General features: G+C 47.2%; 1 pseudogene; it reads right to left on the bottom strand.

Moving 5' to 3' along the window:
* Window positions 1-20,957, bottom strand: part of LOC125537780 (uncharacterized) — a 52,782-nt pseudogene that overhangs the window by 13,917 nt on the left and 17,908 nt on the right.

Below are 20,957 nucleotides of genomic sequence, written 5' to 3'. Positions count from 1 at the left end.
GCACATGAATTCGAGGAAGTCACTTCTTCCATCCAAGCATAAGCTTCATGAACGGAACACGAAGGCATTGCTTATAAAGTTTCCAACACTAGGTTGATGTTCAACATGAATCATGGGGGAGACAAAATGCTGCTGATGGGCTCAACAACAACTCATCGGAATTTCCATATCACTGGACTTCCACCATCATGTGAACAGGATGATAGTATTGGTCAGACCAAAAGATATAATGGTGTATGCTCGAGGGATCAACCACGGGTAAGACAACATTATGAACATCGTTGGTTCTGATTTGACTTGACGGTAGCCCATACTCAAGTCAAAGTTTTGACAAGGCAATAGATCCAACAACTGATCACGAGGACCAATCGATGGAGATATCATCTTTCTTCAACACACACACACACACACAAAGATATCCCTTAACACGAACTAAGTCAGACAAGCTTTTATCTTCCAACTCTCCAAGTTGTTGTCTAGCTCAACCAACTAGCTCAGGGATATCCAACATAGATTCTTGGAGAAGGGGTGATTTATAAGAAAACCAACTTGATCACGAACTCAACATAGCGGTCAGGTGACAGCCAGGTAATACTTCCGAGAAGATCTTCAGAAAATCACGAACCACCGATATGTTACTAAGCTCGAGAACAATCTTGCTCTTCAGAGCAAGATGACATGATCAAATAAGCAAGGGATTGAATAATCCTAACTCATTGATCGAAGAGTGCACCGGAAAAAAAACTAGGTAGCACGATCAATCTCAGAACGATGGTTCAATAACCAACACGCTAAGAATGCGGATATTGTCCATTTACTACCAAGCAACTAGTTGCTAGGAGTATTGATTTCACACATCAAGGTTCACTTGTCGGTATTCCGGTTGCAACAACATGGATCCAAGGAGCGAATGATGATGGCGAGAAGTATCACTGCATCAAGAGTTCATAAGAGGTGGTGCAATTATCATGACAATTCTGACATAAGGAGGCAACACTCCAAGGTAGAACAGAACAAAAGCTGGATTGGCACTTTGATCTGCGGAATACAACTGTTTTGACCCAATCCTAGATATGGATGAGGTACTGGAGTTTGTTTCTCCTAGTGATTCCGGAATAGAATGGCTTGACGGATCACATGAATAACAAGCATCGATAACACCAATGCACAACTACTCTTGACCAACAATTGATGGACGAGGGTCAGAATACAACTAAAGAGGGGCAACTCAAAGGAACATATAATTTTCTGAGTTGTGGATGCATAGATTAGTATGTCGAGCAAAGCTCAACATTCCTTCCGGACAATCCATGCAGAAAGGTAGGACTGGCAAATTCACAATGAAGAATGGAGAACTCATCAAGAGCACTCTGGTTGTGATCTTTTGGTTCAAAGAACTTCTGCCATAGGCGGTTCGTAGTATTTGGAAGAAGGATATACCACGGACCTCGAGGACTAATGCAAAGGTTACTAATATCCTAAAGGAACTAGCAACACTATCAACATGAGGTAAGTAGGGTGAATCTCGGGTTCAAGAACCCATGAATAGAATACCTACTACTACATGGCATCACGGGATGCTTTCGAGAATGGTGGCCAGAATCATCACACCGGAACACAAAACATGGCTAGACTACAGGTGACTCCCTAAAACACCTAGGGTCATAATAATAGCTCCAACATATATGTCGAGGCAACAAAGTACCTCAACTCACCGATTAGTGTGATTAATCTGGCCCAAAGGGACATCAGGAACAGGAGGAAGGGGTTTGCAAATGCATCAGACTACTTAGAAACCTGGGATGACTCGGACAGCATAACGGCTGTAAATGCTCAAAAAGATTTGAGACATCCTGCAAAATGGTGGCATAACCACTCAACATCACAATATCAAGGTTCCGAGACCAATTATGAACACACGGAAGTACTGGAAACTGAATTGCGGCATGAATCCATCAATCCTATAAGTCAACGGGTTAGTAACACGTCATCCTGATAGATAGATGAGAAGGCCTAGTTTCTTAACACCGTAGAAAGGAAGAGGGTGACTCAGATCAGAGGGCATGAGATATAAGGAGTAAAAAGAGCCTTACGTTCCCTTCCACAATCAATTTCCTTACATAACTAAAGCATTTCTAGACTCGACTTCGACCAGTTTAGCTTGGTAATCCTACAGGCAACCTGACTCTGATACCAAAGCTGTCAGGACCCCGATTCCAAGTCACATCGATCTAGCCAGTAACACCTCATATCACTTTGCGGCCTCACGCACAGTATTCCCACGGTGTCGCCTTACCATGGCCCGGGACCGTTTGCGCCTTTTGGCTCACGTATATGATAGTGTCGCTAGCATCCATATGACAGAGAACCCGGGCCGACATGGCTAGTCGTGAACCCAAAGCGGCACCAACCTATGGGGACAGGCATACATGAATCACATCGAGCATGTCGGTCAGCAGCGTGTGAATCCGGGTTGTAGCACTGGGCTAACAGGACTCCGGGAACCGGGGCTGTAGCAGGCTAGGCAGGACTCCGTATGTCACCGCGTGACATTTCCCTGAAGGGACAGACACAGGAACGAAGTGAAACACATGCCCGCCAGTCAAGTGCCCTGAGCAGTAGTGCTGGGCTAGCAGGACTCCGGTGAACCGGGCTGTAGCGGACTACTATGGCTCATGGAAGCACTAGACTACATTTCCCCATAAGAGAGGCTGCCAAGGATAAACAACCAGATTGTCGGATCCCACACATACCAAGCATTCCAATCATACACACAATATGCTCGATATGTGTAAATACAACATGGCATCACAACATAACTCTACGACTCAAGTATTTATTCATTAGGCTCCGAGGAGCGAGATATTACAAACATGGGTCTCACGACCCAACAATCATAGCATACAATTCAAGGCACAAACGGAAGCTTAACATGTCTGAGTACAGACATCTACAAATGAAAAAGGCTAAGAAGCCTGACTATCTACCATATCCTGCCGAGGGCACAAGATCGTAGCTGAGGTAGCAAGCTAAGCGTCGAAGCCCACACGGAACTACTAGCGAGACTGACGTCTCTCTGCAAAACATAAATTAAGCAAACGTGAGTACAATTGTACTCAGCAAGACTTACATCAGAACTAACTACATATGCATCGGTATCAACAAAGGCGTAGTGGAGTTTAACTACAGCAAGCCAGCTTTGACCCAGTGGCTAACCTGAACTATGACTACAAGCAACTCTTTTGAGGTGGCACACACGAGTCCACATGTTCACCATTCAATACACCACCATGGATCCGCTCCCGTCTCCCTACGAGAAGGCCATCCATAGCACTCACACTTAGCTTGCGAGTTTTACAGTATCCACTTCAAGTTATCTATGAACTATGCAAGGGGTCCAAGTTTCCATATCCGAGGAATCTGGTTATTCGAATAGATAATGATAACCCTGCAGGGGTGTACTTCTTCACACACGCTCCCACCACTTACCGTCGTTTACACGACATGTACTCGGCAACCTTCAAGCGGAAGCCCAACGAGGGTGTCGGCCACGGCCTACCTAAACACTTAAGTCTCTAGTCCAGGTTTATCGCCTATCCAGGTTCCATCCGCAGGGAGTCCGACCGAGGTTTCCACTTACGGCCCCGAACGATGTGAACAGGGTTCCCGAGACACCAAACGGGCGCCCGGTACACCGTGCCACGGTGTATCTACCGCATCATCGCCCACCCCTAGGGTTAGCGCTATGCACGGCCGCCAACACATAACCTACAAACACCAGAAACTAGTTGCAACTCCTGGACAGAGTACTAGGGTGATTAAGAAGCCGAGAGGGTCAATTAAGGATCCCAATGAGTGGTAGTAGTTGTTCATGGATCACAGACACAGAACTCAGTTCCTGAGGACGGTTTCAATGAGACAACCCACCATGTACTCCTACATGGCCTCTCACCGCTACCTTTACCAAAACGTGTTCACACACTTAGCTCACACACAGTAGGACATGTTCACACACCTCCGATTCATTCCCGATGAATCAGACCTGACACAACTCTATGCAATAGCAGGCATTACAAACAAGCATGAATGAGTAGGCACATCAGGGCTCAAACAACTCCTACTCATGCTAGTGGGTTTCATCTATTTACTGTGGCAATGACAGGTCATGCAGAGGATAAGGGGTTCAACTACCGCAACAAGTAACAGATGAATCATTGTTGTCCTAATGCAGTAAAAGAGAGCAGGAGCGAGAGAGTGGGATTGTATCGGAATGAACAAGGGGGTTGTGCTTGCCTGGCACTTCTGAAGGTAGTATAACTCTTCATCGGTGTCATTGATCACATCGTCGAAACATATGTCTACCGAGGGGGGAACAATCACCGGCAAACACTGAAGGAATACAATCAATGCAATGCACATTATGATGCATGATCATGACATGTCAATATGTTGTGATTGAGCTAATGCAACTAGCAATCATATTAAATGAAGTTGGTTTGAACCAAGGGTTCAAATTCAAACTCCATATGTGCTTATTTAAATGTCAATTATGCAAATTGCCCTGTACAGCAACCCTAGGTGGTTCAAACATGCATGAAAATGCCATAAACAGATTCCTTGAATTTTTCTGATAATTTTTCATATATAAATTATTTGATTTGGAGCTACGGTTGATTTTCTATGAATTTTAGAAGTTTTGGGCATTTTCTGGAATTTTCTGAATTATTTAAAAATCCAGAAAATCACTTATTGCGTCAGCATGACATAGGTGTGACGTCAGCAGGTCAACTGGGTCGGCCAGGTCAAACCTGACCTGTGGGACCCATACGTCAGTGTCTCAGGCTGGTTTGGGTGGATGACAGGTGGGACCGGTCAACGTTGACTTGACCAAAGTCAAAGCTGACACGTGGGGTCCACCAGGTTAGCACTAATATAAACCGATAATTTACACTAACCTAATCTATTTTAGTTAGCCAGTTAGTTGGGCCGTGGGGCCCGGTTGTCATTGACTCCAGGGGGGTAATCAGTAGGGTGCTTAGGCCCTAATGATGGTGCCACGTCAGCCACCGGCGTTTAACCGCCGACGACGACAGACCGCGGCGGTGCCCGCTTCGGGTTTGCTCTACGGGCCATCGTTCGACGCATGGAAGGGCATGTTTGAAAGAGGGGAGAGAGACGCATCCGTGGGTGGCCGTGGTTCGAGCGGGGATGGACGGAGTCAACGACGGCGACCAAAACGGCGGCGGCCGGAGCATGGTGGGTTGCGGGTTTGGGGTTGCGGTGCGCGAGAGGGGGAGATGTTGGTGGCTACGGTCTCGTGGGGTCATTCTGAGCACGGTAGTGTACTCAGGTGGAAGCTCCAGTGGCTATAGCCACGATGGCAACATGGCGCGGCGGCGGCGAGCTTCGGCTCCGGTGAGAACGAGGGCTACAAGGTGCAATCGAGGCGGGGAAGAGAGGGGTTCGAAGCGGTAGCTCACAGCGGGGTCGTCGGTGATCTCAGCGTGCTCGGGGATGGCCTGGTGACGACGAATCGGTCGACAACGGCCGTCGATGCAGAGGGCGAAGATGGCGTCGACGATGATGCTCCAGGGCATCCGGCGTCATGTGGCTTGGCTGAGAGGACCGGGGCGTCACGGCGGAGCTCGGGGGCGCGTCGGAGAGGCTCAGAGATGGCTGTGGCCATGGGGGAGCTCGTCGGCGGCGACGGCTGCGTTCGGTCGCGCGCGTGAGAGAGAGACAGAGAAGGGGATGAGGGCGAGGGAGAGTGCGAGAGAGGTCGAGGCTTGCGTGGCGTCTCCATAGAAGGCCAGGGCGTCGATGGGGAGAGGCAAGCAGGAGCTGGCGAGGCGCGTGGCCAGCGCACGGCGAGCACGCGCCCGTCCTTCTGTCCGGGGAGGAAGACGACAGGGAGGCTGCGGTGGTGGGTTGGGCCGGCCACTGGGCCGCCAGGTAAGCCCAGGTACTATCTCTCTCTCTCTCTCTCTCTCTCTCTCTCTTTCTGTTTCCATTTATTTAATTCTCTGTTGTTTGTTTTGAATTAGTAGAAATACTAATCCATTTTAGAAAATTCTGAAAATAATCATAGGCACCTTTGGAATTACTCCCAACAGCCTAAAATTACTTTCAAAAGTATTTGGGCATTTCAAAGTATTTATAGTATTTTAAATGCCCAAATGCAAATAGTTATGTCTTAATTCAAAAATCCAAAATGGCTCCAAAATTTATGAACCCATTTTTGGCAGAGGTTTTAGCTAGAACCAAAAATGATGAACATTTTTTAAGGGCATATTGGGTTCATTGAAAATACTTAAAGTTGGGCCTATTTGCATTGCTTTGGTGCTAGGGGTTTGATCATCCCCATTTCAGTTTCATAAAAAAAATAAACATGATGCCATGATGATCATGCAAGAGTAAGCAAAGCTAAGCTAGGGCCGTGACAGTCTGGAACTCCGCAAAGCTTCCACGAGATAGGAGGGCGCGCCCCCACCCTCGTGGGCCCCACGGAGCTCCACCGACGTACTTCTTTCACCTATATATATACTCTTATACCCTAAAACATCAGGGGGAGCCACGAAACCACTTTTCCACCGCCGAAACCTTTTGTACCCGTAAGATCCCATCTGGGGCCTTTTTCGGTGATCTGCCGGAGGGGCATTCGATCACGGAGGGCTTCTACATCAACACCATAGCCTCTCCGATGATGTCTGAGTAGTTTACCACAGACCTTCGGGTCCATAGTTATTAGCTAGATGACTTCTTCTCTCTCTTTGGTTCTCAATACAAGGTTCTCCTCGATGTTCTTGGAGATCTATTCGATGTAATACTTTTTACGTTGTGTTTGCCGAGATCCGATGAATTGTGGATTTATGATCAAGCTTATCTATGAATAATATTTCGTTCTTCTCTAAATTCTTATATGCATGATTTGATATCTTTGCAAGTCTCTTCGAATTATCGGTTTAGTTTGGCCTACTAGATTGATCTTTCTTACAATGGGAGAAGTGCTTAGCTTTGGGTTCAATCTTGTGGTGTCCTTTTCCAGTGACAGTAGGGTCAGCAAGGCACGTATTGTATTGTTGCCATTGAGGATAAAAAGGTGGGGTTTATATCATATTGCTTGAGTTTATCCCTCTACATCATGTCATCTTGCCTAAAGCATTACTCTCTTCTTATGAACTTAATACTCTAGATGCATGCTGGATAGCGGTCGATGTGTGGAGTAATAGTAGTAGATGTAGAATTGTTTCGGTCTACTTAACATGGACGTGATTCCTATGTTCATAATCATTGCCTAGATATTCTCATAATTATGCGCTCTTCTATCAATTGCTCGGCAGTAATTTGTTCACTCACTGTAATACATGCTATCATGAGAGAAGCCACTAGTGAAACCTATGGCCCCTGGGTCTTTTCCTTATTATATTGCATCTCTTTTATTATCGCATCTCGTTTACTATTTTGCAATCTTTACTTTCCAATATATACAACAAAAATACCAAAAATATTTATCTTACTATCTTTACCAGATCTCACTTCCGCAAGTGACCGTGAAGGGATTGACAACCCCTTTATCGCGTTGGTTGCGAGGTTCTTGATTGTTTGTGCAAGTACTAGGTGACTTGCATGTTATCTCCTACTGGATTGATACCTTGGTTCTCAAAAACTGAGGGAAATACTTACGCTACTTTGCTGCATCACCCTTTCCTCTTCAAGGGAAAACCAACGCATGCTCAAGAGGTAGCATGTACTCGATGCAGGAGGCCTCCACCGACCTACAGCTATGCCGGCCATGAATCTCCATCAACGTCGACATGACAAATTCGACTTCCATGCTCTCGGACAACATGTTCTCACACATGAGCCTCAGGCTTTTGATGTCATACCGATCCGCAGCCACAAGTAGGTCGAGCGCCATAGGTGTACGACCATCATCGTTGCTATTTAGTTGGAGCTGATCGGTGTATATGAAGTGTAGCATGGCCCTGAAAGTGGAGGCGCTTATGCCGTCGACCCGCAGCGTGCTCTCTGTCGTGTGCCATCGGAATTCCGCAGCAAAGACCGGTGATCGCATGGCGAGCATGAGTTTGTGCGCCTGTATCTCACTCTGCTCGACAATGAAGGTCACGTCCGGCAACATGCAACATCTTCACGACAACTCCAACTCCGTCTTAGGCACTCCCTGCCCCTGAATTAGGAGAAGCCTACCAAGATCTCTGGAGATTGTCTGCGGCGGCACCATGTGTTAACACCAGATTTTGGCATGGTCGAAAACATAATTAATAAGGCCTCAGATGGAAAAGTGCTCAAAGTGAGAAAGTTTTGTATCGTCAAATGGAGAAACTTTGATGTTTAGGATATAGCCATCTGGTCTCATCTCTAAGGCTGAAAATATGTTTGAAGTACTGAGATTTAATATCCATAACACTATTCGACTGATTTTGCCCCAAGATGGTCTCATATGAGAAAACTTTCTACACGAGTTGTCTTCATCTTGTCGAAACGGTCGATCTGTATATATAAAATGTGTAAATCGGAGTTCGTATGCAGAAGTTACAGGTAAAACAGTGTGCTACAAAAGTATGCCCCAGAAGTTCCAGACAACTATCGGGGAGGTTCTGGGCTAAACCGAAAGTTTGCACGCGGTGCGCCCCAAAAACTGGAGTTTTAACATTACTTGCAGAATTGCGGGCCCGAATTCAACCTCAAGATGACCTTGGATGAAAAAGTGATCAACTGACGAGTTTTTCTCCATTGCAAGATCTACAACTTTGCTTTTGGGACCACCATGATCCGAAGTCATATGCGACCTAGAGAATCAGTGCAAGAGGGCTACTTGATATAATTTGAGCCCGGAAGTTCCGGCCCTTGTAGTCCGAGTTAGGGTAACTATTGATGATTTGGACATGATTTGAGTCCTTTTCTTGTACGGGAAGTCCAGCCGCCTCATATATATGTAAGGGGTGACGGCCGATTGAAAAACACACAATCGACAAATCAATCTATCATCTTTTACCTTTACTTTTGTCTTCTCCCTTGTTCTTCTTCTTCCTCGTTCTTCGTTCATTCTTCTTCATTGTAGGGCGGCAAACCTCGAGGCCCTAGGGGCGATCAGATTGACCTAGGGCAGCCCATAGCCGCCGCGTGCCCTGACGGGATTCCTCCCGGGCATGTGGAATTCGGGTCTACAAAAGCGCCCAACGGATTGTCTTGCGTACCGCGCTTCTGGCGGGTCTCCTTCGACGTGAGCTGCGGTGCATCACCCCCGGCGTCGAGCATACACTGTGACATGTTCGTGTGTGAACACACTTTTTGGCGACTCCGTTGGGGACGAAGCTTTGAACGGTCTCCGGTCCATTCTTGCTACGAAGAGATTGTCATCTAGGGTTTGCAATCTACAAAGGTAATATGAATATCCAATTCACAAAGGAGAAACTGGCCTCCGCCCACGCCGAGCTGATCCCTCTGTAGCAGCGGGTTGCTGACGCCGAGTCCGTCGCGCGGCAGAACAGGGAGGAAGTGCTTCAGCGGCGAACGCTGGAGCGCGTGCACGCCCCCATGCTCTAGGACCTCAGGAACAGGGCCAACATCGCCCTGGGCCACATCTGTGATGGGAATGCTCCTCATCCCCACGCGAACAACTATGCCAACCACCTCCGCTTCTTCACCGACGTGGTGATGCGCCTGGAGAACCGTTCTGAGAGGGCTCGCCAACTTGTTGAAGAGAGGAGCCGCGGCCTGCTCGGGCGTGCGTTCTCCCGTGTCTTCAGCCATCTCCAGAACGCCGACCCCAACTTCGATTTTGACGCTGCCATCACTCTTGTACCCGAGGCCATCTGGGGCGACCTGTCGCGATGGGTGGAAGACAATCTGGACGCGCTGGTCAGGGCCTTCACTTCCGATGACGATGGGGTGGTGGTCGCGGCGGACGCGGGCGACATGGTCGACGATGGTGATGGCGGCGCTGGTGGAGGTGATGGTGATGCCAGCGATGGTGGCAGCGATGCCAGCGACGCGTATGAGGGCGATCCGGGGGACGCGGCGAGCGACATGTCTGACTGATCCCGTATTTCCCAACTGTTTGTCCTGCACACAGAAGCTCGGGCGCAACCCTTGAAGTTGTAAGAGCATTTTTGGAGGGGCAGCCCCTGATGTAAATTTGCTACTTCCTCTATTTTGTTAGGTCGAGTTGAATATGTGTCTTCGTGGACTCACGTATCCTAGGTCAAAGTTGCTATTGCGGTTTACCTTAGCCTGGACGATCCCAAACCGGCTCGTGAGGTTGTGAGTTTCTGGGAAGCTCCTGAGGAACTCGTCGAGACGCTCGAGGGGACCGCGTGATAAGCAAGCGCTAGCCATGGCGCGACATGCACGTGGCGCGTGTGCGTCTTGCCCATCCCCGCTCACGAGGGGCCCGCGAGGGAGGGGCAACAGGTGAGAACTCTGAAATAAGGAAAGAACCAGATAGCAAGAAATCGCTCGAACGAGAAAAGGCACCCCCCGCACGCATCAATGAAAATTCAACTTCAACTCAAATCCAAATCCACAAGGCAAGGCTACAGAAAAGGGATCCAAAGCAAATGGCCGCGTCCGGCACCTAGTCTAGTCTTCTTGTTTTGAGTCTTCTCACCAGCGTGGAGCTAAGTGCTGCCACTAGGACGTGGGAGGGAGCCCCAAAGGCCCGAGGGCGGCACTCCTGAGACTCTGGGGCGTGTACAGCCCCACTCGTTATTACGTGAGAGTGTCACGGCGGCAACCTTCACAGGCGTGAGCCTTACTTCATATCGCCAGACGAGGGCCCCGCCTTGCGCCTCCCTCGTCCACAGTTAGGGGCGACCGGAGACCAAGATGACACCAAAGGGGAAAAGGGGACGCCAGCGGCACCCTCGGCGACCACGGGTCCTCTGCCGGGGGTAGGCCTACCTCCGGGGGACACTTTGCTCCGCGCAGCGCTGGGGAGGGCCTTCGTCCCGGCTTTCTTCCTCCAGTCCCCAGCGTGCCCCCCTGGAGGGAGGGAGGCCGACAAGCTGGGACCGCCATCTACTGCTATGACTTGATCCCCCAGCGCACCATGGTTAGCGTAAGCCTTCTCCTGAGGAATTAGTGGTACCCTATAGCTGTTGTTGCCGGCGCGGTTGGTGAGGCTTCCAGAGGGGTCCTGAAAGGCGCCGGCTTCTAGCGCCTCCTCCTCCCAGCCTGGCTCAAGGGACGAGCCGGGGTCGTCTTCCAGCATGTAGTCCTGGTCCACCATGCGGGGCACGTAGGCCTCCGAGGCCACCGCCTCGAAGACCTCGCCGTAGTGCCCCACACTCCACATCGTTCGACGTACTATGCCGCCTCGAGGATGGCAGGGTTGCATCCCGCTCGGACCGCAGGTGGCAGCGCCCGTGACCGCGCCCAGCGGAGGTGGCACGAGCGTGAGCGGGCGTGCAGCTCCGTTGGCTGCGCCGGTGTCGATGAAGCCTGGTGGTGCACCTGTAGGCACGCGGGCGCGGCGTGGCCCGCCATGTGACCCGGCGACAGCTTGTGGCGTGAGCAGAGAACAGAAGGGCGATGCTCCTGAAGCCAGGGCGTCCAGTAGCTCGGTGACGCGTTCCAGTAGTGCATCCCAGCCGCTCTCCATCAGCCGGCACCATACCAGCTCCCGTGCCATCGTGAGTGCAGCCTGCATGTTTGCCTGCTCCCTCCGGGTGTGCGGCGCCGTCGCCGTGGCGTGGCTTGCGGCCCTTGCAACAGCTCCCGCCTATCGTGGGGAGAGGGTGGACGGCGCCTGGCCGTGCCGCCCATGCCCCGCAGCGTCGGGTGGCGCGCACGCCGCCTGGAGCACGGGGTTGAGGTCTTCCTAGGCAGGCGGTGCCGCCCGGGCTGGCCAGACTGCCCAGCGGTCGGCGTTGGTCCTTGAGTCGCCGGACATCGGAACTGCAGCGCATCGGTGAATCGACTGGTGGGAGAGCGGCTCCGGCGCGCCCCTACCTGGCGCGCCAAATGTCGGATCACGGGTTCCGGCAAAACCCTTAAGATTCGAACACTAGGGTGCGCGCGAAGATCTCCCCCTACCGATCCACGTCCTAGCTGAAGGAAATATGCCCTAGAGGCAATAATAAAGTTATTATTTATTTCCTTATATCATGATAAATGTTTATTATTCATGCTAGAATTGTATTAACCGGAAACATGATACATGTGTGAATACATAGACAAACAGAGTGTCACTAGCATGCCTCTACTTGAGTAGCTCATTTATCAAAGATGGTTATGTTTCCTAGCCATACACATGAGTTGTCATTTGATTAATGGGATCACATCATTAGGAGAATGATGTGATTGACTTGACCCATTCCGTTAGCTTAGCACTTGATCGTTTAGTATGTTGCTGTTGCTTTCTTCATGACTTATAAATGTTCCTATGACTATGAGATTATGCAACTCCGGTTTATCAGAGGAACACTTTGTGTGCTACCAAACGTCACAACGTAACTGGGTGATTATAAAGGTGCTCTACAGGTGTCTCCGAAGGTACTTGTTGAGTTGGCGTATTTTGAGATTAGGATTTGTCACTCCGATTGTCGGAGAGGTATCTCTGGGCCCACTCGGTAATGCACATCACTATAAGCCTTGCAAGCATTGTAACTAATGAGTTAGTTGCGGGATGATGTATTACGAAACAAGTAAAGAGACTTGCCGGTAACGAGATTGAACTAGGTATTGAGATACCGATGATCGAATCTCGGGCAAGTAACGTACCGATGACAAAGGGAACAACGTATGTTGTTATATGGTTTGACCGATAAAGATCTTCGTAGAATATGTGGGAGCCAATATGAGCATCCAGGTTCCGCTATTGGTTATTGACCGGAGACGTGTCTCGGTCATGTCTACATAGTTCTCGAACCCATAGGGTCTGCACGCTTAAAGTTCGGTGACGATTGGTATTATGAGTTTTGTGTTTTGATGTACCGAAGGTAGTTCGGAGGCCCGTATGTGATCACGGACATGACGAGGAGTCTCGAAATGGTCGAGACGTAAAGATCGATATATTGGACGACTATGTTCGGATACCGGAAAGGTTTCAGACATATATCGGAGTACCGGGGGTCACCGGAACCCCCCCCCCCCGGGGGGGGGGGCTTAATGGGCCTACATGGGCCTTAGTGGAAACAGAGGGCAGCAAGGGGAGTGTGGGGCACGCCCCCCAAGGCCCAAACCGAATTGGTTTAGGGCAAGGGGGGTCGGCCCCCTCTTTCCTTCTCCTCCTCTCCCTTTCCTTCCCCCTCTCCTACTCCTACTAGGAATAGGAGGAGTCCTACTCCTAGTGGGAGTAGGACTCCCCCTTGGCGCGCCTCTCCCTGGCCGGCCGCCTCCTCCCCCTTTCTCCTTTATATACGGGGGCAGGGGGCACCCCATAGACACAATTGATCATTGATCCCTTAGCCGTGTGTGGTGCCCCCCTCCACCATAATCCACCTGGATCATATCGTAGCGGTGCTTAGGCGAAGCCCTGCGTCGGTAGCATTATCATCACCGTCACCACGCCGTTGTGCCGACGAAACTCTCTTGTGGAGATTCTATGGATCGGAGCTCCCGGGACGTCATCGAGTTGAACGTGTGCTGAACTCGGAGGTGCCATGCGTTCGGTACTTGGATCGGTCGGATCGTGAAGACGTACGACTACATCAACCGCGTTGTGCTAACGCTTCCGCTTTCGGTCTACAAGGGTACGTGGACACACTCTCCCCTCTCGTTGCTATGCATCACCATGATCCTGCGTGTGCGTAGGAATTTTTTTGAAATTACTACGTTCCCCAACAGTGGCATCCGAGCCAGGTTTTATGCGTAGATGTTATATGCACGAGTAGAACACAAGTGAGTTGTGGGCGATACAAGTCATACTGCTTACCAGCATGTCATACTTTGGTTCGGCGGTATTGTTGGATGAAGCGGCCCGGACCGACATTACGCGTACGCTTACGCGAGACTGGTTCTACCGACGTGCTTTGCACACAGGTGGCTGGCAGGTATCAGTTTCTCCAACTTTAGTTGAACCGAGTGTGGCTAAGCCCGGTCCTTGAGAAGGTTAAAACAACACTAACTTGACAAACTATCATTGTGGTTTTGATGCATAGGTAAGAACGGTTCTTGCTCAGCCCGTAGCAGCCACCTAAAACTTGCAACAACAAAGTAGAGGACATCTAACTTGTTTTTGCAGGGCATGTTGTGATGTGATATGGTCAATACGTGATGCTATATTTTGTTGTATGAGATGATCATGTTTTGTAACCGAGTTATCGGCAACTGGCAGGAGCCATATGGTTGTCGCTTTATTCTATGCAATGCAATCGCCCTATAATTTCTTTACTTTATCACTAAGCGGTAGCGATAGTCGTAGAAGCAATAGTTGGCGAGATGACAACGATGCTACGATGGAAATCAAGGTGTCGCGCCGGTGACGATGGTGATCATGACGGTGCTTCGGAGATGGAGATCACAAGCACAAGATGATGATGACCATATCATATCACTTATATTGATTGCATGTGATGTTTATCCTTTATGCATCTTATTCTGCTTTGTTTGACAGTACCATTATAAGATGATCTCTCACTAAATTTCAAGGTAAAAGTGTTCTCCCTGAGTATGCACCGTTGCCAAAGTTCGTCGTGCCGAGACACCATGTGATGATCGAGTGTGATAAGCTCTACATTCATCTACAACAGGTGCAAGCTAGTTTTGCACACGCAGAATATTGAGGTTAAACTTGACGAGCCTAGCATATGCATATATGGCCTCGGAACACTGAGACCGAAAGGTCGAGCGTGAATCATATAGTAGATATGATCAACATAAGTGATGTTCACCATTGAAAACTACTCCATCTCACGTGATGATCGGACATGGTTTAGTTGATTTGGATCACGTGGTTACTTAGATGATCAGAGGGATGTCTATCTAAGTGGGAATTCTTAAGTAATATGATTAAATGAACTTAAATTTATCATGAACTTAGTACTTGATAGTATTTTGCTTGTCTATGTTGATTGTAGAAGGATGGCCCGTGCTGTTGTTTCATTGAATTTTAATGCATTCCTTGAGAAAGCAAAGTTGAAAGATGATGGTAGCAATTACATGGACTAGGTCCGTAACTTGAGGATTATCCTCATTGCTGCACAGAAGAATCATGTCCTGGAAGCACCGCTGGGTACCAGGCCTGCTGCAGATGCTGCTGATGACGTTAAGAACGTCTGGAAGAGTAAAGCTGATGACTACTCGATAGTTCAGTGTGCCATGCTTTACGGCTTAGAACCGGGACTTCAATGATGTTTTGAACGTCATGGAGCATATGAGATGTTCCAGGAGTTGAAGTTAATATTTCAAGCAAATACCCGGATTGAGAGATATGAAGTCTCCAATAAGTTCTATAGCTGCAAGATGGAGGAGAATAGTTCTGTCAGTGAACATATACTCAAAATGTCTGGGTATCATAATCACTTAACTCAACTTGGAGTTAATCTTCCTATTGATAGTGTCATTGACAGAGTTCTTCAATCATTGCCACCAAGCTACAAAAGCTTCGTAATGAACTATAATATGCAAGGGATGAACAAGACAATTCCCGAGCTCTTCACAATGCGAAAAGCAGCGGAGGTAGAAATCAAGAAAGAGCATCAAGTGTTGATGGTCAACAAGACCACTAGTTTCAAGAAAAAGGGCAAAGGGAGGAAGAAGGGGAACTTCAAGAAGAACCGCAAACAAGTTGTTGCTCAGGAGAAGAAACCCAAGTCTGGACCTAAGCCTGAGACTGAGTACTTCTACTGCAAACAGACTGGTTACTAGAAGCAGAACTGCCCCAAGTATTTGGCGGATAAGAAGGATGGCAAGGTGAACAAAGGTATATGTGATATACATGTTATTGATGTGTACCTTACCAGAGCTCACAGTAGCACCTGGGTATTTGATACTGGTTTTGTTGCTAATATTTGCAACACGAAACAGGGACTACGGATTAACCGAAGACTGGCTAAGGACGAGGTGACGATGCACGTGGGAAATGGTTTCAAAGTCGATGTGATCGTCGTCGGCACGCTACCTCTACATCTACCTTCGAGATTAGTTTTAGACCTAAATAATTGTTATTTGGTGCCATCGTTAAGCATGAACACTATATCTGGATCTTGTTTGATGCGAGACGGTTATTCATTTAAATCTGAGAATAATGGTTGTTCTATTTATATGAGTAATATCTTTTATGGTCATGCACCCTTGAAGAGTGGTATATTTTTGTTGAATCTCGATAGTAGTGATACACATATTCATAATGTTGAAGCCAAAAGATGTAGAGTTGATAATGATAGTGCAACTTATTTGTGGCACTGTCATTTGGGTCATATTGGTATAAAGCGCATGAAGAAACTCCATACTGATGGACTTTTGGAATCACTTGATTATGAATCACTTGGTACTTGCGAACCATGCCTTATGGGCAAGATGACTAAAATGCCGTTCTCTAGAACTATGGAGCGAGCAAGAGATTTGTTGGAAATCATACATACTGATGTATGTGGTCCAATGAATATTGAGGCTCGCGGTAGGTATCGTTATTTTCTCACCTTCACAGATGATTTGAGCAGATATGGGTATATCTACTTAATGAAACATAAGTCTGAAACATTTGAAAAGTTCAAAGAATTTCAGAGTGAAGTGGAAAATCACCGTAACAAGAAAATAAAGTTTCTACGATCTGATCGTGGAGGAGAATATTTGAGTTACGAGTTTGGTCTACATTTGAAACAATGTGGAATAGTTTCGGAACTCATGCCACCCGGAACACCAGAGTGTAATGGTGTGTCCGAACGTCATAATCGTACTTTACTAGATATGGTGCGATCTATGATGTCTCTTACTGATTTACTGCTGTCATTTTGGGGTTATGCTTTAGAGACGGCTGCATTCACGTTAAATAGGGCACCATCAAAATCCGTTGAGACGACGCCTTATGAACTATGGTTTGGCAAGAAACGAAAGTTGTCATTTCTTAAAGTTTGGGGCTGCGATGCTTATGTGAAAAAGCTTCAACCTAATAAGCTCGAACCCAAATTGGAGAAATGTGTCTTCATAGGATACCCAAAGGAAACTGTTGGGACACCTTCTATCACAGATCCGAAGGCAAGACATTCGTTGCTAAGAATGGATCCTTTCTAGAGAAGGAGTTTCTCTCGAAAGAAGTGAGTGGGAGGAAAATAGAACTTGATGAGGTAACTGTACCTGCTCCCTTATTGGAAAGTAGTTTATCACAGAAAACGGTTCCTATGACACCTACACCAATTAGTGAGGAAACCAATGATGATGATCATGAAACTTTAGATCAAGTTACTACAGAACCTCGTAGGTCAACCAGAGCAAGATCCGCACCAGAGTGGTACGGTAATCCTATTCTGGAGGTCATGCTACTTGACCATGGCGAACCTATGAACTATGAGGAAGCGATGATGAGCCCAGATTCTGCAAAATGGCTTGAGGCCATGAAATCTGAGATGGGATCCATGTATGAGAACAAAGTGTGGACTTTGGTTGACTTGCCCGATGATCGGCAGGCCATCGAAAATAAATGGATCTTCAAGAAGAAGACAGACGCTGATGGTAATGTTACTGTCTACAAAGCTCGACATGTTGCCAAAGGTTTTCGGCAAGTTCAAGGAGTTGACTATGATGAGACCTTCTCACCAGTAGTGATGCTTAAGTCCGTCCGAATCATGTTAGCTATTGCCGCATTTTATGATTATGAAATTTGGCAAATGGATGTAAAGACTGCATTCCTGAATGGATTTCTGGAAGAAGAGTTGTATATGATGCAACCTGAAGGTTTTATCGATCCAAAAGGTGCTAACAAAGTGTGCAAGCTCCAGCGGTCTATTTATGGACTGGTGCAAGCCTCTCAAATTTGGAATAAACGTTTTGATAGTGTGATCAAAGCATATGGTTTTATACAGACTTTTGGAGAAGTCTGTATTTACAAGAAAGTGAGTGGGAGCTCTGTAGCATTTCTAATATTATATGTGGATGACATATTGTTGACTGGAAATGATATAGAATTTCTGGATAGCATAAAAGGATACTTGAATAAGAGTTTTTCAATGAAAACCTCGGTGAAGCTGCTTACATATTGGGCATCAAGATCTATATGTTGGGGAACATAGTAATTTCAAAAAAAATTCCTACGCACACGCAAGATCATGGTGATGCATAGCAACGAGAGGGGAGAGTGTTGTCCACGTACCCTCGTAGACCGAAAGTGGAAGCGTTAGCACAACGCGGTTCATGTAGTCGTACGTCTTCACGATCCGACCGATCAAGTACCAAACGCACGGCACCTCTGAGTCCTGCACACGTTCAACTCGATGACGTCCCTCGAACTCCGATCCAGCCGAGCTTTGAGGAAGAGTTCCGTCAGCACGACGGCATGGTGACGATGATGATGTTCTACCGATGTAGGGCTTCGCCTAAGCACCGCTACGATATGACCGAGGTGGATTATGGTGGAGAGGGGCACCGCACACGGCTAAGAGATCAAGAGATCAATTGTTGTGTCTTTGGGGTTCCCCCTGCCCCCGTATATAAAGGAGTGGAGGAGGGGGAGGGCCGGCCCTCTCTATGGCGCGCCCTAGGGGAGTCCTACTCCCACCGGGAGTAGGATTCCTCCTTTCCTAGTAGAACTAGCAGCCCTTCCAAGTAGTAGGAGTAGGAGGGAAGGAAAGGGAAGGGAAAAGGAGAAGGAAGGAAGGGGGCGCCCCCCTCCCTAGTCCAATTAGGACCAGCCCATGGGGAGGGGTGCGGCCACCCTTTGAGGCCTTTCTCTCCTTTCTCGTATGGCCCATTAAGGCCCAATACGAATTCCCGTAACTTCCCGATACTCCTGAAAATACCCGAATCACTCGGAACCTTTCCGATGTCTGAATATAGTCGTCCAATATATCGATCTTTACGTCTCAACCATTTTGAGACTCCTTATCATGCCCCCGATCTCATCCGGGACTCCGAACTCCTTCGGTACATCAAAACACATAAACTCATAATATAACCATCATCGAACTTTAAGCGTGCGGACCCTATGGGTTCGAGAACTATGTAGACATGACCGAGACACGTCTCCTGTCAATAACCAATAGAGGAACCTGGATGCTCATATTGGCTCCTACATATTCTACGAAGATCTTTATCGGTCAAACCGCATAACAACATACGTTGTTCCCTTTGTCATCGGTATGTTACTTGCCCGAGATTCGATCGTCGGTATCTCAATACCTAGTTCAATCTCGTTACCGACAAGTCTCTTTACTCGTTCCGTAACACATCATCCCGCAACTAACTCATTAGTTGCAATGCTTGCAAGGCTTATAGTGATGTGCATTACCGAGTGGGCCCAGAGATACCTCTCCGACAATCGGAGTGACAAATCCTAATCTCGAAATACGCCAACCCAACAAGTACCTTCGGAGACACCTGTAGAGCACCTTTATAATCACCCAGTTATGTTGTGACGTTTGGTAGCACACAAAGTGTTCCTTCGGTAAATGGGAGTTGCATAATCTCATAGTCATAGGAACATGTATAAGTCATGAAGAAAGCAATAGTAACAAACTAAGCGATCAAGTGCTATGCTAACGAAATGGGTCAAGTCAATCACATCATTCTCTAATGATGTGACCCCGTTAATCAAATGACAACTCATGTCTATGGCTAGGAAACTTAACCATCTTTGATTCAACGAGCTAGTCAAGTAGAGGCATACTAGTGACATACTGTTTGTCTATGTATTCACACATGTATTATGTTTCCGGTTAATACAATTCTAGCATGAATAATAAACATTTATCATGATATAAGGAAATAAATAATAACTTTATTATTGCCTCTAGGGCATATTTCCTTCACTATAGAGATAGATCAAGACACTTAATTGGACTTTCACAAAGCACATACCTTGACAAAGTTTTGAAGAAGTTCAAAATGGATCAAGCAAAGAAAGGGTTCCTTCCTGTGTTACAAGGTGTGAAGTTGAGTAAGACTCAATGCCCGACCACTTCAGAAGATAGAGAGAAAATGAAAGATGTTCCCTATGCTTCAGCCATAGGCTCTATCATGTATGGAGAACGGAGTCTTAGTCATCTTGCCCATGAGGCATGGTTCGCAAGCATCAAGTGATTCCAAAATCCCATCAGCATGAATTTTCTTCATGCGCTTTACACCAAAATGACCTAAACGGCAGTGCCACAAATAAGTTGCACTATCATTATTAACTTTGCATCTTTTGGCTTCAATATTATAAAAATGTGTATCACCATGATCGAGATCCAACAAACCATTTTCATTGGGTGTATGACCATAGAAGGTTTTATTCGTGTAAACAGAACAACAATTATTCTCTAACTTACATGAATAACCGTATTGCAATAAACATGATCCAATCATATTCATGCTCAACGCAAACACTAAATAACATTTATTTTAGGTTTAACACTAATCCCGAAAGTATAGGGAGTGTGCGATGATGATCATATCAATCTTGGAACCATTTCCAATACACATCATCACTTCACCCTTAACTAGTCTCTGTTCATTTTGCAACTCCCGTTTCGAGTTACTATTCTTAGCAACTGAACTAGTATCAAATACTAAGGGGTTGCTATAAACATTAGTAAAGTACACATCAATAACATGTATATCAAATATACCTATGTTCACTTTGCCATCCTTCTTATCCGCCAATTACTTGGGGTAGTTCTGCTTCCAATGACCAGTCCCTTTGCAGTAGAAGCACTTATTCTCAGGCTTAGGACCAGACTTGGGCTTCTGCACTTGAGCAGCAACTTGCTTGCCGTTCTTCTTGAAGTTCCCCTTCTTCCCTTTGCCCTTTTCTTGAAACTAGTGGTCTTGTCTACCATCAGCACTTGATATTTTTCTTG

This window comes from Triticum urartu, chromosome 2A (assembly GCF_056163025.1).
Source record: "Triticum urartu cultivar PI428250 chromosome 2A, HENAU_Tu73, whole genome shotgun sequence".
Lineage (NCBI taxonomy): Eukaryota > Viridiplantae > Streptophyta > Magnoliopsida > Poales > Poaceae > Triticum > Triticum urartu.
The sequence above is the reverse complement of the archived record's forward strand: the minus strand, read 5'-3'. Positions and strand labels throughout refer to the sequence as shown.